Here is a 25445-nt window from a genome sequence, read left to right on the forward strand (position 1 = left end):
TGCATGGAATGCAGAGCAAGGATTAAAATAGATAAAGTCAGTAATGAAGTGATGCTTGCAAGGGAGATCAAAGCCAATACAAAAGGATGTTGGGGTTAGTCAAAAGAAAAAGAAAAGTAAAAGATGCTATAGGATTTTTACAGGATGAATTGGTCAAAAATCATGTTGAGAAGGCTGAACTTTAAAATTCTTATTTTGCATCTGAGTGCTCTATGAAAGCAATTGCAACATCAACTGATCTTCAAAGTACTATCTAAAGAATAAAATAATCCACATCATCTATAAACAGGGAGTTCATAAGGGAACCACCTGCTAATGTAAATGAATTTAAATCTCCTGGTCCAGATGAATTACATCCTAAGGTACTGAAAGAGATAGCACAGGATATTGCAAAAGTACTAGTCAGGATCTCTGAAAAATCATGGAGAACAGGAGACGTCCCAGAAGATTTTAGAAGGGCAAATGTTGAACCTATCTTCAAAAATGGAAAGAAGATGCAGCCAGGAAATTACAGGTTAGTGAGCCTTATTTCTATGTCAGGAAAGATCTTTGAACAATATATTGAACAATATGTATGCAAGTACACGGATAAGAATACAGTAATTTAAAAGAGAGAGCGTGGGTTTGTAACAAACAAGTCATGAAAGACTAATGTGATACACTATTCACAAAAAGAAAGCAGCAGAGTAGGACAATTTAAAGAAACATGGTAACAAACTACTTGGAGCGCATAAACCACATACAATTAGTAGTAAAAAATATAAATCTTTAATCAGAGACAGACCATATACATATCAATTACATATAGTTATATCACTACAGAGATGGTTTTTTTTAATTCTTTATTTAGATTTTTCAGAATAACAAAGACAATAAACATGTAAGAACTTACATTGTCAAATCACCACGATAATGGAACAGCGAAATTGAATAAAGCGTCTTAGCCTAGTCTATTTGGGGACCAGTAAGAAGTCACACGGAAGAGATCAGCTTACGCCGTTGATAGAAAAGACAACAGATGTAAGTCCATGTAACAGGTTAAATTTAAGAAAAACAACTTTCAGGTATAAAACAGAGCAAAGATGAATTGAAATTAGTAGCTCAAGAGATCAGGAACAATATCCCCTGAGCGTCTGCAGGGATGAGACAATTAGAACATTTGAAGGAAAAGTAGTCAAGACAAAAACATGGCAAGTAGTAAAGAATATAATGGAGACTTAACAGAAATGGTATAACTAGCTAGAGTTCGGGTCCTTACACTGCGGTTCTAAAGCAGCGCAAAATGACGTAAAAAGTGGAATTGCATGGAGAGATGCGTTTTGTAGAGTCATGGTGGGGTAGATGAAATGTTTTGCCAGGGAAGCCACATTTTTATAAATATTTCATGTGTACGTGATTCCCAACTAGACAATTCCTCCATCCTATATATATCTTGAACGTTGTTTACCCATTCACTCAAGGTAGGGGGAGATGTTTGTCTGCAATGTAATGAGATCAAGTGTTTTGCTGTGGCTACCAATAGAGGGAGCAAGTCATGCTTCTTAGGATTATAAGAGTTTGTGGGGAGAGACAGCAGCACTTCTTGGGGTGTTACATTTTTCTTTCCTTAATTATGCCCAACCGGCGGAGGTACCTAAATATCTCATCCCAGTATTTAGAAATTATTGGGCACTGCCAAAAGATATGGGTTAAGGAGCCCACCGGCTTCAAACATCTCCAACAAAGAGGGGAATCAGACAGGCCTAGGTGGTAAAGTCGTGAAAGGATTTTAAAGGCATTTTCCTGTAACAAAGCACATCTTGAAAAACCTTGTGAGTTACTCAGAACTTGCCTTGTCTCTTGAGAAGACGGGGATAAGTTTAGTTCTGTTTCCCATCAGGATAGATATAGTGGTTTGAAGAGGGTGGGGGAAATAAGGTTAGCGTATAGTTTAGAGATAAGTTTAGGGGGCGGGGACCTAAGCCTGACAAGATGTTCTAGCCAAAGCCAATCGGTGTTATATTTTGCTTCAGACTTAAGTTTTGAGATAATATGTTGCACATGATGTTTTTGTAGGAAGTCGCGAGGCCATTTTTTGTCTTCCCATAGCCAAGCATCCACGCTCTGAATCTGGTCAGAGAGAAGATGCGAGATTGGTAGATTAGGCAAGGCTTCCCATAAATCAAAGGCATCCACGTAATTTGAGTCTATGAGCCAGGGGATAATTTTTAATGGGAAGTTGTCTAGAAAAAGGCAATGTGGCAGTCTATTAGGGATAAGGGCTCGCCTAATGGCTAAAGTATTATTGGTTATTGCGTCTATTGAGTGGGGCGGGGGAACAGAAGAGATCCATAGATAGATCTCCCCTTTTCTTTCCAACACATTAAGCTCAAAATTAGAGGTTTTGTGGTCGGGCTTAGGTTTAATCAGATTCATCCATCGGGCCATGTGGATTGCATGGTAGTATATCTTGAAATTGGGAAGGCCAAGACTGCCAGCATTTTTTGGTAGGGAGAGGATTTTAAAGGAGAGTCTATCCTTCCTAGCCCTCCACACGAATTTAGCGACCAGTCTATTTGCAATTAAGAAAACAGACTTAGGGAGAGGTATGGGAATCATATTCATAAGGTTCAAATTTTTTTGGAGAATATAGGATTTTATTATATTCATCCTACCAATCCAGGAAAGATATGGCAGGTCGTATGATTTGAATAAGGATTGTAATTTATCTAGCAAAGGGAGGAAATTATGTTTGTATAAAGTAGAGGGATCTGCCTTTAGGAAGACCCCCATGTATTACAGTTTCTCAGAGGGCCACTTAAAAGGGGTAATTCGTTTGAGTTCTGAGACCACCACCTCACTTGTCAAAATGGTCAGAACTTCGGATTTGTTCATGTGGACCTTGAAGTTAGAAACAAGTCCAAACTCATCAAGCAGATCCAGGAGATTAGGGAAAGCTGTTTTGGGGTTCGAGATTAGAAGCAAAAAATCATCTGCAAAAGTTGCTGTCTTAAATTCAGAGTGATCTACAACAAGATCCCTAACCGCTGCATCCTGTCTTATTTTCTGTATCAGGGTCTCCATTACCATCACAAAAAGGGTGGGGGAGAAAGGGCAACCTTGTCTGGTGCCATTTCTAATCACAAAGGGGTCCGAAAGTAACCCATTTACTCTGACCTTTGCGGTTGAGGTTGAGTATTGAGTCATGATGGCATCGATAGGTTCAGGTGAGTCTAAATTATAAAGAGATTCGTAATAAAGTCTGAACGCCTCCGCAATCTCATCAGACCTATCCACCCTTGAGTTAGTACTTGTATGTATATGTTTTATAAATTTATTTTCTTTTTGATTTTTGCGCAAACGGGAAGTAAGCTTGCTGCTCTTGTTCCCGTGGACGTAGAATCCATGTCTACAGTGCATAAATATTTTTGCAGACTTAACATTGAGTAGATCTTTCAACTTACTGTGAAGAGAGGAGAGGTCCTGCTGAGATTTTTGTGCACCAGACTTTTTGAGGAGTCGTTCTGCAGTGCTGATCTGGTGTAAAAGTGACATAATCTTTTTTTTCTGTTTCTTGGTATAAGAACCAATAGAGATAAATTCCTCCCTGAGTACAGGTGTTAATATTATTATTATTATTTATTTATATAGCACCATTAGTTCCATGGTGCTGTACATGAGAAAGGGGTTACATACAGAGTTACAGATATAGTTTACAGTAAACACATTTACAGTGACAGACTGTTACAGAGGGGAGAGGACCCTGTCCTTACGGACTTACATTCTATTAATAGTGATGTCTATAAAAATAGGGGCATGGCCAGAAATTGTGATCAATCCTATTTTGGCGGATTTAATTAAGCGCAAGGACTAAGGCTGAATCAACAGATCAATTCGGTGGTAAGATGAATGGGGAGGGGAAAAGAATGTATAGTCATTTGCGGTAGGGTGGAGAATACGCCAGGGATCTATAAGATGTAGTGAATTAAATTTATTCAAGAGTTTTCATCTTAGTCCCTGGGAAATAGGTGATGAGCCACTGGATGAGTCTATTTCAGGGTTGAGAGTTAAATTAAAATTGCCTCCTACAAACAGAAGTCCCTCCTTAAAGAGTTGTAGCACTTCAAGTGTTTTTGTGATCCAATGGACCTGGTGGTTGTTAGGAGCATATAAATTAGCAAAAGTTACCATTGTATTAGCTAACATCCCTTTAACAAATATTTATATACCCTCATGATCACTCAAGCTATCCTTGAGTGAGAATGGAAGTCCTTTCCTGAATGCAACACTAACCCCATTAGAGGAGGATGTACTACAGCTATTAAACCATATGTGATAGGAGGAAAAAGATGTATTGGGAACTCTACCAAGTTTGAAGTGGATTTCTTGGAGAAAGACAATTTGTGGGTTTTGTTTTTTTAAGATCGTAAGGATTTGGTTTCGCTTTGCGGGGGAGTTTAGCCCTTTAATGTTAAAAGAAGCCACAGTGATGGACCCCGAACTCACCTGACTACTCATATTTGACATGTCTTGTAAAGAATTCTGTCTCAACAGGATACCTGAAAAAAGAAAAGAACAGCATAACCATCAAACTTTTTACAAACATTAGCTTGCCTTTGGGTTAGTATACTCAAACATAGGCGAGGTAGTCCAAGCTGTGAACAAAAAGTGAGAATGAAGAATAAAAGCATAACATTGCAGAATAGAACAGCCTAATGATAATTAGGCCCATAGAGATTGGGAAAAAATACCCAGAAATCAATGGACATCAAAAAGAAAAAGAAGACGAGGGAAACATTTTAGATAATGTGAGATCATGGAGGGTGTTTCTTGGGTCATGTCTCTTCTTCTTTAGGGACTATTCTTGTGGTTTCATAAGCGGAGGCAGTCTCCAGTTGGTGTCAACTGGCATCCAGGAAGGGAGCTCAATTGGCGAGATGTCCAGTGACTCCCAGGCTTTATGTAGGTCCTCTGAGGTGCGAACTGCAAACTGCCGACCTCCTATGCCAGGCCAAAGGGGAATAGCCATTTGTAAGCTAAGTTTTTGGCTTTTAATGCTGAGAAGGGGCTTTAGAATCTGTCTCTTCGCTAAAGTAGAGGGAGCCAGGTCTTCAAAAAGCTGAAGTTGGGAATTGTCATATAGGATTTTCTCTTGTTCTCTGGCACTTGCTAAAATAGCTGCCCTATCAACATAGCTGAGAAGGCCACAAATAACATCTCTGGGTGGTTATCCTGCTTTTGGATTAGGTCTAAGAGCCTGATGCACTCTTTCAATTGGAATTACGGATGCTCTTTCTTGACCTAAAAGATTGGCAAAAATTTCTCTGGTTACTTTATCTAAAGCTTCTCGCGTAAAGGACTCCGGGAATGTTTTCCTCCTGCTTATTTTTTTCTGATCTTCCGCTGCTAGTAAAGCTAAGTTGAGATGGTGTTGTTGTTTAAGGACTTGATCGTGGAAGCAGGTTAAGGCATCAACTGTATCAGTATTTGCAGATTCCAACGCTTTAACTCTTTGACCCAATTGTTGGAGATCTGAGCGCATTCCAGACAGTTCCTCAAGAAGAGGTTTCATATTTTGGGCCATTAGTTTCTTCAAGAAGGCTCTAGATATGTGTGTCACATCTTCCTGGGCGGAATCACTGTCAGATTCATCTCCACTGAGAACAGAATCGTCCATATTGTCAATAGAGATGGATTTTTAAGGGCATGTCTTGCAGGAGTATGAGAAGAATCTGCTTTCTTCTTTAGATATTTGTCAAGATCTCCATGGGTATTCTTTTTCTGTTCATCTGCAACAGCTTTATTCGCTAGTATTTCACGTTCCTTTGTGATTTAACCATGATGAGGCTTCTTATAATGTGTAGTGCTGTGAACACAACTTGGACAAGAGAAAGAAAGTTTATTTGCACATATTGTTGGTGTTAGAGCAAATTATGTGGAATGAACACTAGGTGTCGCTGTAGGAACATTAGAAAGAAATATATGAATGCAGAGCACTTTCCATGTCTGTTTTGAAGGAAGAAATATGCACAGTCTCTATTGTTTTATATGCGCTCTGTAAAGGAGTGAATAACGTTGGGGGAACAGCCCAGAGGGGGTATTGGGGAGTTATAATGAATCACTCCTATGTCCAAGAGCAGGAGGGGTAACCGCCAAACAAGTCTGGCTGTGCTGCTTTATGAGTTTATGAAACTGGGTATGGGGCGTAAGAAAGCCCATAAAAGCGTCCGGGAATAAGAGCAGCCCCAAGGCTTAGTGCTGCCAGTTTCTTCTGTAGCGGGGAGCGAGTCCAAGATGGTGCTGGCTTTGGCGGGAAAAACTCCTGGAGTCCACCGTGCACAGCACCGCAACCCACCGGGTGGGTAACAATTCCTAAAGCCAGGAGGAGAGTCTCACGCTCCTGCGGACGAGGCTCCAGCCCTGTTTCCTACTCACAAGCACTTCCTATGTCTCGCCGGAGCGCCCCTGACCGGAAGATGTGGGTGGGAAAGCGGAGGCGGCCACGCACAGCGGGTCCGGAGGGCCGCATGGATCGCTCACCGGTGATCGCAGGTGCAGAGGAGCGATGGGTAAGGTGAGCGGTGAGAAGCAGAGGAGGAGTGCGCCCGGGGCTGGGGCTGACAATACCTCCGCAAGCCCACCTCTGCTTGCCGCACGCTGGCACTTCTGGAGGATCCAAGATGGCGTTTTCCCCGCTATGCATCTCTCTCCCTCAGTCCTAGTTTGTGAGTCACAGGCTGGTCAGAGAAGGTTTCAGGCTGATGTGGGTTCTCCCCAGGGATATTGTAATAGACTAAGCTGTGCAGATAGTTGGAAGAGGCCTCTGGTGAGGCTATAAGGACCATGGAATCACAGGGTTGATACTCCTTCCATTTCAATATGATCATTTGCACAGTGCTCTTTGGGATGTTTAAAGTTTTGGAAATCATTTTGATTCCAAATCTGGCTTTAAACTTCTCCACAACAGTATCATGACCTGCCTGTTGTGCTCCTTGGTATTCATGTTGCTCTCTGTGCTTCAAACAGAACCCAGGGACTATCACAGAGCAGGTGCATTTATACGGAGACTTGATTACACACAGGTGGATTATATTTATGATCAATAGTCATGTAGGACAACAATGGATCATACAGAGATCCAAAATGAACTTCTGGAGGGAGTTTGCTGCACTGAAAGTAAAGTGGCCGAATAATATTGGATTTCCCCACTTTTCAGTTTTTGAATTTCCACAAAAATTTAAAATAATCAATAAATTTCGTTCAACTTCATAATTGTGTTCTACTTGTTGATTATTCACCAAAAATTTACATTTGGTATCTTTATGTTTGAATGTTTGAAGCTTGATATGTGGGAAAAGGTTGATAAGTTCCAGGGGGCCGAATACCTTCACAAGGCACTGTGTATATATATATATATACAGTTAGGTCCATATATATTTGGACAGAGACAACATTTTTCTCATTTTGGTTATAGACATTACCACAATGAATTTTAAACAAAACAATTCAGATGCAGTTGAAGTTCAGACTTTCAGCTTTCATTTGAGGGTATCCACATTAAAATTGGATGAAGGGTTTAGGAGTTTCAGCTCCTTAACATGTGCCACCCTGTTTTTAAAGGGACCAAAAGTAATTGGACAGATTCAATAATTTTAAATAAAATGTTCATTTCTAGTACTTGGTTGAAAACCCTTTGTTGGCAATGACTGCCTGAAGTCTTGAACTCATGGACATCACCAGACGCTGTGTTTCCTCCTTTTTGATGCTCTGCCAGGCCTTCACTGCGGTGGTTTTCAGTTGCTGTTTGTTTGTGGGCCTTTCTGTCTGAAGTTTAGTCTTTAACAAGTGAAATGCATGCTCAATTGGGTTGAGATCAGGTGACTGACTTGGCCATTCAATAATATTCCACTTCTTTGCTTTAATAGACTCCTGGGTTGCTTTGGCTTCATGTTTTGGGTCATTGTCCATCTGTAGTATGAAACGACGACCAATCAGTTTTGCTGCATTTGGCTGGATCTGAGCACACAGTACAGCTCTGAATACCTCAGAATTCATTTGGCTGCTTCTGTCCTGTGTCACATCATCAATAAACACTAGTGACCCAGTGCCACTGGCAGCCATGCATGCCCAAGCCATCACACTGCCTCCGCCGTGTTTTGCAGATGATGTGGTATGCTTTGGATCATGAGCTGTACCAAGCCTTCGCCATACTTTTCTCTTTCCATCATTCTGGTAGAGGTTGATCTTGGTTTCATCTGTCCAAAGAATGTTCTTCCTGAACTGTGCTGGCTTTTTTAGATGTTTTTTAGCAAAGTCCAGTCTAGCCTTTTTATTCTTGACACTTATGAGTGGCTTGCACCGTGCAGTGAACCCTCTGTATTTACTTTCATGCAGTCTTCTCTTTATGATAGATTTGGATATTGATACGCCGACCTCCGGGAGAGTGTTGGTCACTTGGTTGGCTGTTGTGAAGGGGTTTCTCTTCACCATGGAGATTATTCTGCGATCACCCACCACTGTTGTCTTCCGTGGGCGCCCAGGTCTTTTTGCATTGATGAGATCACCAGTGCTTTCTTTCCTTCTCAGGATGTACCAAACTGTACATTTTGCCACTCCTAATATTGTAGCAATTTCTCGGATGGGTTTTTTCTCTGTTTTCACAGCTTAAGAATGGCTTGTTTCACCTTCATGGAGAGCACTTTTGACCGCATGTTTACTTCATAGGAAAACCTTCCAAATGCAAGCACCACACCTCAAATCAACTCCAAGCCTTTTATCTGCTTAGTTGAGAATTACATAATGAAGGGATTGCCCACACCTGTCCATGAAATAGCCTTGGAGTCAATTGTCCAATTACTTTTGGTCCCTTTAAAAAACAGGGTGGCACAGGTTAAGGAGCTGAAACTCCTAAACTCTTCATCCAATTTTAATATGGATACCCTCAAATGAAAGCTAAAAGTCTGAACTTCAACTGCATCTGAATTGTTTTGTTTAAAAATAAATTGTGGTAATGTCTATAACCAAAATGAGAAAAATGTTGTCTCTGTCCAAATATGTATGGACCTAACTGTATATATATATATACTAGTTGTCCCATGCAACATTTTCATACATTGTAAATGTAAATATATTTAATGAGATGATGAACACAGAGAGGTATGTGTCTGGTGTCTGACACACACACATATATATATATATATATATATATATATATATATATATATATATATATATATATATATATATATATATTTAAAGACTGTATATATGTTTCACAAATATTTGAGCCCATGGATCCATTATATGCCCATTTTGCAAGCCGACGAGAAAATCTCGCCATACGGAAGTCATACGGATGTCACGCGGATGCTTACATGGGAGAAAATCTCATCCTCACACTGCACACGGATTACATATGGATCACTGTTCAGGGAACATTTCTGCGATTGTCGTCCGTGTAAAACAGATCGATTTTTTATAGGTTGTGCGTGACTCCAGCCTAAAGGAGATCCCCCAACATTAAACATAATGGTATTTTACTTACTGATCAGAAGGAGTCTGATTATCAGGATCTTGAAAAAGAACAGGGGCAGCAGCATTTTTCCCCCCTCCACAGCAGCGCAGTGTAGGGAAGTGCAACACAGCCCTATGTATGTGAACGGAGCAGCACCCTGTACAGCAGTGCCACTTTGACAGTAAAAATGATGAAGCAGAATTTACCCCATAACTGAGTGTATTTACACCATTGTATAATAATTGGGAATATCCCTTTTTTTTAAAAAAAAAAAGGAATATCTGCAGATTATTTTACCTTTTTTTTCTCAGGGTTGTTTTTTTTTTAAGTTTTGCAAGATTGTTTCCACCAATCTCTTCCATAGGGAAACAATGTACAGTCTGAGTTATGTCAACACTGCAATTTTTTACTTAGAACCAGAAGTGACTCCAGGTCACCAATAAGCTGCAACCTTAGGAGGAAGATAGACATTTCAATGACTGTCTAATAATACGGAAAATCTGATGGTTCAGAACCTGTCCGGTCCCTTTTAGGCTGCATTCATTTACATCATCAGTTTTAAAGCTGAAGTCTTAGACACGTAAAGTTTTACTTTTATTATACTTCCATATACTGTATGTAGCAAATATTTTATATATACCTGCCTGAAATTGGCTGGGTAAGGAGTTCGGCAAGATGCAAAGACCCCAAGGCAAATGTTAGGATTTGTTTCAGCCTTGTGGTATTATGCTTTTGGTAGTGTGGTGCCACCTGCAAGTCATTTTTCCTTACTGCAGTTTTATGAAAATTAATGTTTAAAATGTATTTTGTGATAACATCATGGATGTGTGGTTTGTTTGGCTATTTTCTTGCTGAAGGGGGCAAGTTTACCTTTCAAATGGTGTATCATTTGTGTGTGTGGGTGCAGTACGAACGGAGATACAAAGTAATCACCGAAAAAGAGTGTTTTGAAATAATGTAGAAGGATATCTATCTATCTATCTATCTATCTATCTATCTATCTATCTATCTATCTATCTATCTATCTATCTATCGATAGATATATTTATATAGTATATATAGATACATATATATCTATATCTAGATAGATAGATAGATAGATAGATAGATAGATAGATAGATATGCAGATGCACAGATAAATTTAATGTGTCAAAGTAGTATTGAACATGTCACCAATTTTCAAAGTAAATTTAATTCTAAAGGTGCTATTGTCTTAATATTCTCACCAGAAGTCTATAGCAGCCCATTCAATTCACACAGGCACCATTTCAAGATGCCTTCTGTATGGCAAAACAAGTTTCATGCATTGCACAGGTCCAATTTTGGCCCATTCTTCTACATACCCCCTTGAAATACTGAAGGTTCCATGGGCTCCATCTTTTAACTCAGAGCTTTAGTTACATTTTCTGTTGGATTCAGTTCCTGTGATTCATTGGGCCATTCTAGCAGCTTTATTTTCTTTCTCTAAAACCAATTAAAAGTTATCTTGGCTGTGTGTTTGGTATCATTGTCATTCTGATATGTCTACCCTCACATCATCTTTATCATTCTGGTAGATGGTAGCATATTTTTTATCAAGAATGTCTCTGTACTTTTGTCCATTCATCCTGCCTTCAATTATATGAAGTTTGCTAGTGCTGTATACTGAAAAATTGCCACACATCATGATGTTCTTACCTCCAAACTTCACTGTTGGCATGATGTTTTTGGAGTGATTTACAGTGCTTTTTTTGTCTCCAGACAAGGTATGTATTATGGCATCCAAAGAGTTCAATTTAGTCTCATCTGCTTCGCAATCTGTGTCCTCCATACATCTGTGACCTCGTCTCCCGGTACTTACCTACACACAACCTCTGATCCTCACAAGATCTCCTTCTATACTCCCCTATTATCTCCTCTTCCCTCAATCGCATACAAGATTTCTCCTACGCATCCCCCATACTCTGGAACTCTCTACCCAACACATCAGACTCTCGCCTACTGTGGAAACCTTCAGAAAGAACCTGAAGACCTACCTCTTCCGACAAGCCTACAACCTGCAGTAACCACCGATTGACCAAACCGCTGCACGACGAGCTCTACCCTCGCCTACTGTATCCTCACCCACCCCTTGTAGATTGTGAGCCCTCCCGGGCAGGGTTCTCTCTCCTCGTGTACCAGTCATGAGTTGTATTGATTAAGATTATTGTACTTTTAATATGCATACCCCTCCTCAGATGTAAAGCACCATGGAATAAATGGCGCTATAATAATAAATAATAATAATAATAATAATAATAATATGACCAGACTATATTCTCCCAGTCTTTCACAGACTTGTCAAAATGTTCTTGAGCAAACTGTAAATGTACTTGAACATGCTTTTTCTTCTGCAATGGAGTCTTGCGTGGTGTATTGTGGTGAGTGTGCATACAAACCAGGGAGTTTGAGTGCATTACTTATAGTTTTCCTTGAAACAATTTTACTTCCTGATCTTTCTTTAGCTCTCCACAAGTGGTCCTTGCCTTTTGGACACCTCTTCTGATAATTGTTTTCACTCCTCTGTTTGAAATCTTGCTGGGAGCACCTGGCCATGGCTATTTTAGGGTGAAATTATGCTCTTTCCACTTCTAGATTTTGGCCCTATTAGTATTCACTGTACCTTTCAGTAGTATAGAAATTGTTCTGCAGCCAATGCCATCAGTATGTTTTGCAACAATAAGGTTGCAAAGGTTTTGAGATATCTCACTGATATTACCCATCATGAGACGTTTCTTGTGTGGCACCTTGGTCATGATAGACATTTTATAAGCCATGTGTTGAACCAGCTGATATTTATTCATTAAGTGACAGAATTGCTTTCTAATTACAGATTTCAGCTTTTGTCATGACTTTCCATGGCAATTTGCACCTCTCTTTCTTCATGTGGTCAATGCTGTGTCATTTCTTATTATTACACATAAGTTATTTTATGGTTTGATTTTTTTGCCTTTGTGGAGTGGATGGGTTGTTACTAAGCAGATGAATGTTTTCAACAGCATTAACCCTGAGATAACTGACATAAACATTGTGTTGAAATCAAAGAGCTTGGAGGCAACTGAGTGTAGTTTTGTTTTGTGCATCATAAACATGTTCTGAGATGTGCCTGCATTGTTCATATGTAATGATGTATACTACATAATACTACATAAGTGCTACTGCAGTTAATAAAGTGATTAATAGTGTATTCTCCATTATCATTGAAAAACATTTTCTCATGTTATACATATATGATCATAGATTTCAACACAATGGTGATGTCAGGGTTTATGCAGTTGAAAAAGTTCCTCCACTTAAAAGGGAAGGTCACGTATTTTAAAATAGAAAAGAGGCATCATGGATACTTAAATTAAATAGTAGAATACCAAATGGCATGAACATTAAAACAGATTTAATGCATATCTATTTTAATCAATTTGGGAAATGAATGTATATATTTCAGTATAACAAACTAATGATCTGTCTACATCATATCCTATGGCCTTATTATTTAAACAATGCTCAGCACTGGAGAACGATGCCCTACTATGACTAAGAATGAATAATTAGAAATGTGTCAGTTGTGCATGCCTCTGATACACTTTTTTTTAAACGCTCAGATTTTTTAATATTTTTTGAATAAACATTTTTTTTAATCTGAATTAATCGGTACCTTGTGGATACGCCCTTTTTGCTTCTACTCTGCTTTTCTGCCAACACAAGATTTCAATCCGTGCACCGACGAAGTACTCGCATACTACTAGTAGGGAGCTGGATGTAAATCCCTTTTTCCTTTTTCTTATTTTCACCACCTGTATATTCATACACATGCTTGCAGTGTTTGAGCCCAACAAGTAGTTGAACTCATAAACTGTTTGCACAGCTTGCAAATACTCATTTCACCTGCTGTATGCACTTCATATGTATAAATGTATATATATATACACTCACCGGCCACTTTATTAGGTACACCATGCTAGTAATGGGTTGGACCCCCTTTTGCCTTCAGAACTGCCTCAATTCTTCATGGCATAGATTCAACAAGGTGCTGGAAGCATTCCTCAGAGATTTTGGCTCATATTGACATGATGGCATCACACAGTTGCCGCAGATTTGTCGGCTGCACATCCCAAAGATGCTCCATACAAGGCAGGATGGATCTAAGCTTTCATGTTGTTTACGCCAAATTCTGACCCTACCATCCGAATGTCGCAGCAGAAATCGAGACTCATCAGACCAAGCAACGTTTTTCCAATCTTCTACTGTCCAATTTCGATGAGCTTGTACAAATTGTAGCCTCAGTTTCCTGTTCTTAGCTGAAAGGAGTGGTACCCGGTGTGGTCTTCTGCTGCTGTAGCCCATCTGCCTCAAAGTTCAACGCACTGTGCATTCAGAGATGCTCTTAGGCCTACCTTGGTTGTAACGGATGGCGATTTGAGTCACTGTTGCCTTTCTATCAGCTCGAACCAGTCTGCCCATTCTCCTCTGACCTCTGGCATCAACAAGGCATTTCCGCCCACAGAACTGCCGCTCACTGGATTTTTTTTCTTTTTCGGACCATTCTCTGTAAACCCTAGAGATGGTTGTGCGTGAAAATCCCAGTAGATCAGCAGTTTCTGAAATACTCAGACCAGCCCTTCTGGCACCAACAACCATGTCACGTTCAAAGGCACTCAAATCACCTTTCTTCCCCATACTGATGCTCGGTTTGAACTGCAGGAGATTGTCTTGACCATGTCTACATGCCTAAATGCACTGAGTTGCCGCCATGTGATTGGCTGATTAGAAATTAAGTGTTAACAAGAAGTTGGACAGGTGTACCTAATAAAGTGGCCAGTGAGTGTATATATATACATATAGATATATATCTATAGATATATACATATAGCTAGATAGATAGATAGATAGATAGATAGATAGATAGATAGATAGATAGATAGATAGATATATTTAGAAAGTGGATAGAACTCTATATATATATATATATATATATAGTATATGTATATTGTGGTAGTTAAGCTCACTCAGTGGTAAATGGAGGTAGAAAACTGGAAGACCGTCTCTTTAAATCATCTGTTGGTTTATTAGACAGATGGAATAAACCAACATGAAGGGAAAAATATACAGAGCCCTTTGTGTAAAACAGGAAAACAAAAAATCAAAATGATGCAACACAGTCCACAAATCTAAGGGGAGTTGCTCGCTCTGCAGCAACATAGATTCAGTCTTTCCTCTTCAGGACACAAACCACTGGAGATCCTTTCTCTGTCCCTAATGAACCACTACTGCCTGTGAAGGCCAGCTACTTATCCTCTAGGCTGGACCCTGGGGTGGAGATAAGGTGGACTATCTCCCATCCAATCTATGCATGTCCACATAAAACTCTGCCCATAAACAAATAAGGTATTAACCCCTCGCAGCACTTAATGTGCTGGAGGAAAAATCTCTGGGTCTTACATCACAGATATCATTAAGTGCAGTAAAACATATCTTCCCTCCAGCACTTTGCCAGTGACTTTGACACAATTTATATTAATAAATACTGTATATATAAGAAAAAATGGAACAGCACATATCCAATAAGCGGGTGCACAAGCCTCCACAGCAAAGCATCCAATACTTGCCCCAATCCAGATAAAGTGAAAAAAGGGAAGGCTTGTAAAAGGCTCAGTGTGAACTGAAATGTCGCCATGCGGGTCTGAATAAAATCCACATTTTTTCACATAAAGTCTATGGAGTGCTGCCTTCCCTTTTTTTCACTTTAAATAAATATATATAAATGTAATAAATGGATAGGGTTGGCACTCCATGTTAGGAAAATTTGTGGTCAGAAGGAATTTCAATAATTCATAGTAGACAACTTTTGACACAGAAGATGAGACAGTAAATGAATAATGAGTACAGATATCCTTGATAAAGGCCTCAGGCCGAAATGTTGGATTAAATTGTCTGTATTTCCATATGGTTGGTGGAGTCATGTATAAGGCTTCAGATATTCTTTACTGTGTCATCTTCTGTGCCAAAGGTTGCCCACTATATAAATGTAAACATATATATATATATATATATATATATATATATATATATATATGTATATATATATATATATATATATATATATATATATATATATATATATATATATACAGTACAGATCAAAAGTTTGGAAACACATTTTTGTTTAAAGATTTTTCTGTATTTTCATGACTATTATAATTATACATTCACACTGAAGGTATCAAGACTATGAATTAACACATGTGGAATTATATACTTAACAAAAAAGTGTAAAACGACTGAAATTATGACTTATATTCTAGGTTCTGCAAAGTAGCCACCTTTTGCTTTGATGACTGCTTTGCACACTTATATATATATATATATATATATATATATATATATATATATATATATATATATATATATATACACTCACCGGCCACTTTATTAGGTACACCATGCTAGTAACGGGTTGGACCCCCTTTTGCCTTCAGAACTGCCTCAATTCTTCGTGGCATAGATTCAACAAGGTGCTGGAAGCATTCCTCAGAGATTTTGGTCCATATTGACATGATGGCATCACACAGTTGCCGCAGATTTGTCGGCTGCACATTCCAAAGATGCTCCATACAAGGCAGGATGGATCCATGCTTTCATGTTGTTTACGCCAAATTCTGACCCTACCATCCAAATGTCGCAGCAGAAATCGAGACTCATCAGACCAAGCAACGTTTTTACAATCTTCTACTGTCCAATTTCGATGAGCTTGTACAAATTGTAGCCTCAGGTTCCTGTTCGTAGCTGAAAGGAGTGGTACCCGGTGTGGTCTTCTGCTGCTGTAGCCCATCTGCCTCAAAGTTCGACGCACTGTGCGTTCAGAGATGCTCTTAGGCCTACCTTGGTTGTAACGGGTGGCGATTTGAGTCACTGTTGCCTTTCTATCAGCTCGAACCAGTCTGCCCATTCTCCTCTGACCTCTGGCATCAACAAGGCATTTCCGCCCACAGAACTGCCGCTCACTGGATTTTTTTTCTTTTTCGGACCATTCTCTGTAAACCCTAGAGATGGTTGTGCGTGAAAATCCCAGTAGATCAGCAGTTTCTGAAATACTCAGACCAGCCCTTCTGGCACCAACAACCATGCCACGTTCAAAGGCACTCAAATCACCTTTCTTCCCCATACTGATGCTCGGTTTGAACTGCAGGAGATTGTCTTGACCATGTCTACATGCCTAAATGCACTGAGTTGCCGCCATGTGATTGGCTGATTAGAAATTAAGTGTTAACAAGAAGTTGGACAGGTGTACCTAATAAAGTGGCCGGTGAGTGTATATATACTGAGTCAATTCTTCTAATATCGTTTTACTTCAATAAAGCACTAATTTTAGTAACGTAAGAATGTCCAATCAAGAAAAAGAAAATATACAAAATTATTTAATGCAATTTAGTTAAACAATTCTATATTTCTATATAACTTTTATAACTATAACTTTTGCATGTTTATGAGGGATTTTTTGTACTAACATTAATTTCTACTTTTGCTGTGGCAATGCACTTTAAAACTAATTTGTAATACTTTTATTTTTATGACAAATTGAATAAATATGCTAAAAACACTCTAAAATTAAATGCAATTTTACTGTATAATAAAATGAATAAGAAATTAACTGAAATGTGCCAGGAAAATAAATAAGACAGAGAGAGAGCAGCATTCATATTGCCAGGGCAAAAAGAATTCCTGAGACGTATAAAGACAGAAACAAAATGTGTTACAGTTAAAGTGAGAACAAAGCAGCAATTTTTAATATGCCAGCACAGTGAGGGGTGAAAAATGAGTAAAGCACAGCTAGAATAAAGACACAGTGAAAGAGTACATGGAGGTTAAGTGACTTTCTTTTACCCGAGGTCTTGCATAACAAGATTTTGTTGCATTCTCTGTTGATGAGAACATTTCTGTTGAATAGGTCTCACAGTATGTTACTCGTCAGTTGCAAACCTGAACTTTAATTGCAACCATTGGTTAAACAACCAAATGCAATCATTATGCATTAGTCATTTGCAAATAAGTTGGTTATGTACTCTACAAGTTTGAGTTTAAAAACATCTGTATCGTTCTGGTGTATTTATCAAAATTCCATTAATGATATCTCAAAAATTGCATTTTTTGTAAAGGTTAAATAGAATGGAAGATAGTTAAAAAAAAATATTTAATGGTCAAAATTCAGTACTTATGAAGGCAACACTGTTCATATGGTTTTCAAAAGACTAAATTATGAATCTTATGAAAAAAAAACATTTGACAGCCGATTGGCTGTATGCAAGTACATTAATGGTCACATTTTATGGTCTGTTTGGAATAACGATAACACTTCTATGTACACTGATCATTAATACAATTGTTCAGTGACCATAGAAAATCAACTTTCAGACCACAAATGCCCTGTTTAATCAGTATTATATGCTGTAGAGTATAATCAAAGCTTGATTGCTGGACTTCTTAAATTATGTTTAAATTGTTAAGTATGCTATTGCACTTATACTTCTTATCTCATATGCAATGTGTTTAAGAGTCTGCAAAAACACGTTTTGGGCACATGTAAAAAAAGTAATTACGACCTGTGTAACAGGGGGGCTTCATGAGTTAAACTGAGTTACTTTGCTGTAAATGGTATAAAACACTGCATTCTTGTGTGAATAAACAGAAAAGTGACTTGCTCACAACCAGTGTGCATTCTTTTCTCTGAGCACTCATTATTTCAGGGCCTAAGCTCTTTATTGGGCTTCATTGGTGATCTTTGGGTCAGAATGAAAACAGCTACCACATAGGTATAGACCTATTAATCGTGTGTAAAGCACTGCATTTCACATGAAGAGGGAATATGGTCTCATATAAAGATGACATGATTTAGTTAAAAAGGATGGCTTATATTCCATCAATGTGTGCCAAATTAGGGTCAAGGAAATTATTGCCACAGAAATCTGACATGAGCTGCGGTGTAATTAGGATATATTTTGGCACACATACAGATAAGTGCTAAAAAGTGATGTTTTCTTAAATTTGACAAGTGCATACAAGATGCACGATGCAATGTTTAGACCATCAGTGGTCTATCTCAAGGTTATATCCACATGGACATGTTGGTGTTTCTAATTAGAGTTTGATCCAAGTGTCAGCACAGTGTGATCCAATTTTTTCGGATGAGAGAATCGGAGGACACTGTGAGAAGATGGAGAGCAAAATTTTTTCCATCTTCTTCATTGTGGCAGGGCGTGGAAATTGGGTTTCTATGGACTCATTGACTTGTAAGGTCGATCCGTAAGTCGGATCAAACTCGGACATCGTTCACAGCAGATCTAGATTTCTTTAGGAGTCAAAATCAGCTAAGTTACAGGAAAACCCCACTATTAAAAATTACCTTTTTATTAGTCATTAATATAAAAAATCTGGTGCACACAAACCATCACCAACACAAAGAAAAACTTTTTGTAGAAAAAATGATAGAAAGGACTTAGGAGGTGCCTGACCCTATAATCTATTACTAGTCAGCACCCTGCCTAGCAGCGGAGGTTGGCACCCTACACCTACGCCGTGGCGCCCCCGCTCACCGTCAACTGTCCCTTCTAATCTCAATATCCCTCTGGGACAGTGATGAGTAGGAAATAGAAAGAAAAAATATAGTATTAATGGGTTATTAACTGCCAGGAAGGAAAGGATATAGTATTAATGGTTTGTTAAGGGCCAGGAATGGTAAACACTGACCCTATACTCCAGCCCTACCTGACAGAGGGGTTGGCACCCTAAAACAATAACGACATATGGCGCCCCCACTCCTCGGCAGCTAGCCCTACTAACTACCCTGCAGAGGGATATAAAGTGCTACAGTGCAGGGAAACCAAGGCCTGAAAGGGCAACATGTGTTGGGCTTTCAGCAATCATTATTACAATTGTAGCCATACAGTACAGTGTTTGCAATAGTTCCAAGAGGTCTGTTGCATTTGCACTGATGGGTGACTCATATAGGGAGCATTCCACCCCCAAATAACAAATGATAAGACAAAGGATTTACCCCAAGGTCATGCTCAATAATCCTTTGTCAGCCCCTCACTCAAAAATTCAGACCTTTATAGATCATATACCCCTCTGTATGTGTAGATGTTATAAGCTCATAGACACACGTGTACATGACACTCTTAGAAATATAGCTCTTAGCAATCATTATTACAATTGTAACCATACAATTGTAACCAAGGAACCTATTGTGTCTGGACTAATGAATAAATCATACAAGGAGTCTTCCACCTCCAAATAGAAAAATGATGAAAAGAAGGTTTACGTAAAGACAATGCTTGGCAATCCTTCAAAAATGCCCAAACCTTCATAAATCATGTGCCCCTCCGGACATATAGATATCAAAGCTCATAAACATATGCGTGTTAGGAGTCGAGTTCCCACCGCTGCACAGGGGGAATCTCGAACCATGTCCGCTGTGGTCTCCCATTCTGCATCAGCCACAGTGGAGCCTGCTCAGAGGAGACATCGGTCCCAGCGTCTCACTCAGTCTGATATTGTGCAAAGGGTTACTGCTGCCTTTCCAGGCTCTGCTATTGTACCCTTTACTGGTTTGCGGAAAGCAGGCTTTTCTGGGACTAAGTCCTGCTTTGCACACACTGAGCATGCTCACAGGAGGACCTATCATTGGAGGTCGAGGGTCACACGCTCAGGCCTTGTAGCAGCTTCCATTGGTCCTCCAGGAAGGTCCTGTAGAGCTGCAACTATAAAACATTCGCAGGTCCGCACGGCCATGCGCTAGTGTCAATTATGTATGAGCTCAGCGCCAGTGTGGTCATGTGTGTGCAGTCAGGGACTCGGCTGAAATAAGCCCCTAGAATGCTGGCACCTCCAGTGAGGAGTTTTGTGTGTGCAGTCAGGGACCCGGCTGAAATAAGCCCCTAGAATGCAGGCACCTCCGGCGAGGAGTTTCATATGAGTGGATTCAGGGCTGGCTAATAGCCATTAGAATTCTGGCTCCACCGGAGAGGAGCTGCATGTTTGCATTTGACTGCATGACCACTGTCGGCTCTACTAAGTAGCTGTGTTCCTCTGTGAGCTAAACAGGGCACAGCGTTCTCTTTGCTAATGGACTCTGTGAAGTAACAGAGTTCGTTAATACATTTAATATACTTCACCGCCATACCTAGCAGCAGGTTATTTCCTGCATGGTGGATCCCGGGTTGCGAACGCACCTATTACTCCTAATAAATATGTTCGGTGCGTTCCGCCAACCCTAACAATGTGTATATGCCAATCTCAAAAAAATATAACTCGACACGTTTCCCCTCTAGACATGAGGTTCATCAGGAGTATATAAACATCTCAATGATGATTGCTACTTAGCGCCATAACAAGCGATATCCTTAGCGATAATCATCAGCACAAAGGCCGGTCCCCTCCAGATAAAGTCCCCTCCAGAAAAACTCGGACATACAGTGAGTCTGTCCGAGGAAACAATTGAGCATATGCATGGCCCCATAGACTAACATTGGTCCGCATGTGATGTGATATTTAAGTCAGTGTTCTGCACAGTCAAATTTTGAAAACATATGCATTCAGTAGAATACGGATTTCTAGAATTCTGCTCAGAACAAATTCAGAAAATTAAACGGCCCCTAAAGACCACCATTTTGCTGAACAGTAGAGGGCCATCTGCCACACACAGTGTAGGAAAGACTAAGAGCAACAAAAAAGGGATGAGGGGAAGGGAGCTCAGTACTAAGGAAAGGGGTAGTGGAGTCCCCTAGGCAGATCTTACATAGAGATGAGTGAATTTGATCAGGTCAGGGCTTATTTCACAAGTGATAGCGCTTAACGAATAAGCTGCAGCAGGAACCCAGCTTCCTGGATCGCTCCAGCTGATCAGCTGTTTGCCTCTGCAGCTTTATGTGTTGCTGCTGTGTGACAGTCACGACACATGCATGGAGAGCCCAACAATCAAGCTGAGAAACATCACAACAAAGGGCATCAATTTGACTAAGTAAAGGAGCCGTGGCAAAACACCTCTTAAGGGAGTAAAAAGCCCACAGGGCATCATCTGACCTTTTGTTAAAGTCCGACCCCTTCATTGTCATATCAGTAAGGGGTTTCACAACTACTGAATAATTCTGGATGAATTTCCTGTAACAATTAGTAAAGCCTAAAAAACTCTTCATGTTCTTGTGACAATTACAATCAAGGAGAGCATGAATGTGCTCCGGATCCATCTGGAAACCTGAAGATGACAACTGGTACCCCAACTGCACCTCTTGGACAGCAAAAACATATTTTTCTAGTTTGCGGTATAGCTTGTTATCTCTTAATATTTGCAGCACCTATTTAACATGCCACCAATGTGTCTCCAAGTCAGGAGAGTAAATAAAATATCATCTAGATAGACCACTACAAACCTACCCATCAAATGATGGAAAATATCACTCATGAAATGCTAAAATACTGCAGGTGCATTGGTCAGACCGAAGGGCATGACCAGACTCTCAAAATGACCCTCAGAGGTATTGAACGCCGTCTTCCTTTCATCCCTTTCTCTGAATCCAACCAGGTTGTAGGCCCCCCTTATATCCAACTTGGAGAAAACCTTAGCTCCCACAATCTGGCTGAACAGATCAGGAATCAGAGGAAGGGGGAATGGATCTGAGATGGTAATTTGATTTAATTCCTGGAAATCTAAACAAGGACAGAGACCACCATCTTTTTTCTTCACGAAAAAGAACCCTGCTGCCACGGGCAAAGATGAGGATCTGATGTGTCCTTTCTTTTGACATTCTTCAATGAAATCCTTTAAATGGTTCTCATGGCATTAATTCCCCTACTCAATGATTTCCCTAGCTTGCCAATCCACCAACTGATTATGTTTCACCAACCAGAGAAGACCCAAAACAATTGCGGGGGGAAGACCTTCTAGGACATGGCAAGGAATTATTTTCTGAATGAACTGACCCCATCCTCAGTCTCATATTCTGTACAATTTGAGATTGAGCTTTTTGTGCAAGTGGCACTGAGTCCATAGCAAAGATGGGAATGGGCTTAGCTAAAGCACAGCAGACTAGCCCATGAGTTCTGGCAAACTCAGCATCAACCATGCTGACTCCACCTCCACTGTTAACAAACAGAAATCTCCTTGGTTTTGCTCTCCAGCACTACCTCTGCTGTCAGGACAAACCAGGAACTGCAGGTTGACAATAGATGCACCCCTTGCTTATTCCACTCTAGACTACCAAGGGTTAAATGAGTCTCCTGTTGTTTAGGCATCAAAGGACAGGACCAAATAAAATGTCCCTTTTTCCACAAAAAACACGCCCTCTTTTTTTTGCAAACATCCCTGGAAATGCACAATTTAGAGGCATGCCCTAACTGCATGGATTCCTCCACCCTCTCCCATATGGGTTCACCACTAGACTGCTCCGCTGACAAAGGGGTAATACCCTGAAAAAGAGGCTCCAGAGATGGTGGTCTTACCCACCTATCCCGAAGGCATCGGTAAACACATATAGCCAACAACATAGTGGCCTCCAGAGACTGAGGGGTTTCATATACCACCAGGGCATCTTTCAACCATTCAGTGAGACCCTGAAGAAATTGGCTGCTGAGAACTGGGTCATTCCACTTAGTATCAGTTTCCCACCTGCAGAATTCGAAGCTATACACCTCCACTGACAGATTCCCCTGCTGAAGGTGATGCAACCTGGACTCAGCCAAGGTGACTTGGTCAGCATCATCATAGATAAGAGCTAGAGCCAAAAAAAATCCCTCCACAGACTGGAGATAAACCAAATCCTGCAGCAAAGAGAAAGCTCAGGACTGCGGATCTCCCTGTAGTAGAGAGATCACAATACCAACTCTTTGCTCTTCATTTCCGGAAGAGTAAGTACAAAGTTTAAATTAAAGTTTGCAAGCTTTCTTAAACAAAAAAAACTTGTCTCTTCCTTCGGAAAACCTGTATGGGAGGGCAACCTTGCTTTAAGGTTGGACAGGTCTACCTGCAGAGACCCCAACATCAGCAACCTGCAGCCGCTGTTGCTGCTGCTCAACCTCATATCGGAGGTCATGCACCTCCAGAGACAAAGAGCATAGCTCCTCTGTCAGCCTTGCAACTGGGTCCATACCAAGGGAGAGAAAAAAAACACACTTGAAAAAACACACAAAAAAAGTGTCATTTTTTCCCTTAAGTATGCAACGGCTGGTGATAATGTCACGCATAGTGTAGGAAAGACTTAATGCAACATGAAGGGATGAGGGGAAGGGAGCCCAACACTAGGGAATGGGGGAGTGGAGACCCCTGTTGTGAATTCCGTTCTCGAACTCCCTCCTGTGGTCATGAATGGTACTTCGGCGAGTTCTGTCCGTGAACTCCCTCTGATGGCTGTGAGTGGAACTGCTGGTTCTGAGGTTGCTTCCTCAGCTGCCCTTGTTTGCGGCTAGGCTGGTTTCTCTATTTAACTCCACTCAGATCATTACTCCATGCCAGCTGTCAATGTATCGGTACTGGTTCAGATCTCTCTCGGATCTTTCTGATGACCTGTCTACTCCAGCAGAAGCTAAGTCCCTGCTAGTTCATTTGTTGTTCATCATGTACTGAATATATTTCTTAGTACTTGCTAAGTCCTAGTCCAGCTTGCTAACATGATATTGCCTTGCTAGCTGGAAGCTCTGGGTTGCAGAGTGGCACCTCCGCACCGTGAGTCGGTGCAGGGGTCTTTTTGCACACTCTGGGTGGCTTTTTGTAGTTTTTGTGCTGACCGCATAGATCCCTTTCCTATCCTCAGCGTATTTAGTAAGTCTGGCCTCCTTTGCTGAAACCTGTTTCATCCCTGTGTTTGTGACTTTCCTCTTAACTCACAGTTAATATATGTGGGGGCTGCCTTTACCTTTGGGGAATTTCTCTGAGGCAAGGTAAGGCTTATTTTCCTATCTTTAGGGGTAGTTAGCTCTTAGGCTGTGAAGAGGCATCTAGGGAGAGTTAGGTACGCTCCACAGCTATTTCTAGTGTGTGTGTTATAGGATTAGGATTTGCGGTCAGCAGAGTTCCCACTTCCCAGAGCTTGTCCTGTCTTCTAGTTTAACCATCAGGTCATTCCAGGTGCACCTAACCACCAGGTCCATAACAGTACAGCTGGCCAACAAAGTGTTAATGCATCTCAATAGAGGGATAAGAAAAGTTCTGAGACCATTTTTTTTCTCTGCAGTGTGTTTTGTCTTTCTTTTCCCCTTAACCTCTGGGTGGTTCAGGACTCAGGTGTAGATATGGACATTCAAGGTCTGTCCTCTTGTGTTGATCACCTCACTGCGAGGGTACAATGCATTCAAGATTATGTAGTTCAGAATCCTATGTTAGAGCCTAGAATTCCAATTCCTGATTTGTTTTTTGGAGATAGATCTAAATTTCTGAATTTCAAAAATAATTGTAAACTGTTTCTTGCTTTGAAACCCCGCTCCTCTGGTGACCCCATTCAGCAAGTAAAAATCATTATTTCTTTGTTACGTGGCGACCCACAAGACTGGGCATTCTCCCTTGCGCCAGGAGATCCTGCATTGCTTAATGTAGATGCGTTTTTTCTGGCGCTTGGATTGCTTTATGACGAACCTAACTCTGTGGATCAGGCAGAGAAAATCTTGCTGGCTTTGTGTCAAGGTCAGGATGAAGTGGAGGTATATTGCCAGAAGTTTAGAAAGTGGTCTGTGCTTACTCAATGGAATGAGTGTGCCCTTGCGGCAATTTTCAGAAAAGGTCTTTCTGAAGCCCTTAAGGATGTTATGGTGGGGTTTCCCACGCCTGCTGGTCTGAATGAATCAATGTCCTTGGCCATTCAGATCGATCGGCACTTGCGTGAACGCAAGGTTGTGCGCCATTTGGCGGTGTCCTCTGAGCAGAGGCCTGAGCCTATGCAATGTGATAGGACTTTG

General features: G+C 40.4%; 1 protein-coding gene across 4 annotated transcripts in view; it reads right to left on the reverse strand.

The window, feature by feature from the left end:
• The window catches only part of NLGN4X (neuroligin 4 X-linked), a 605880-nt gene that overhangs the window by 426535 nt on the left and 153900 nt on the right, over positions 1 to 25445 (reverse strand). The window contains exon 2 of one of the 4 annotated variants that reach the window (XM_077294721.1): positions 4486 to 4538. The exons of the other annotated variants lie outside the window; for them this stretch is intronic. The gene's annotated coding sequence lies outside the window, so the exon portion shown is untranslated. The remainder of the gene's footprint in view (positions 1 to 4485; positions 4539 to 25445) is intronic. 4 annotated transcript variants of the gene reach the window in all.

This window comes from Ranitomeya variabilis, chromosome 3 (genome assembly GCF_051348905.1).
Source record: "Ranitomeya variabilis isolate aRanVar5 chromosome 3, aRanVar5.hap1, whole genome shotgun sequence".
Taxonomy (NCBI): Eukaryota; Metazoa; Chordata; class Amphibia; order Anura; family Dendrobatidae; genus Ranitomeya; species Ranitomeya variabilis.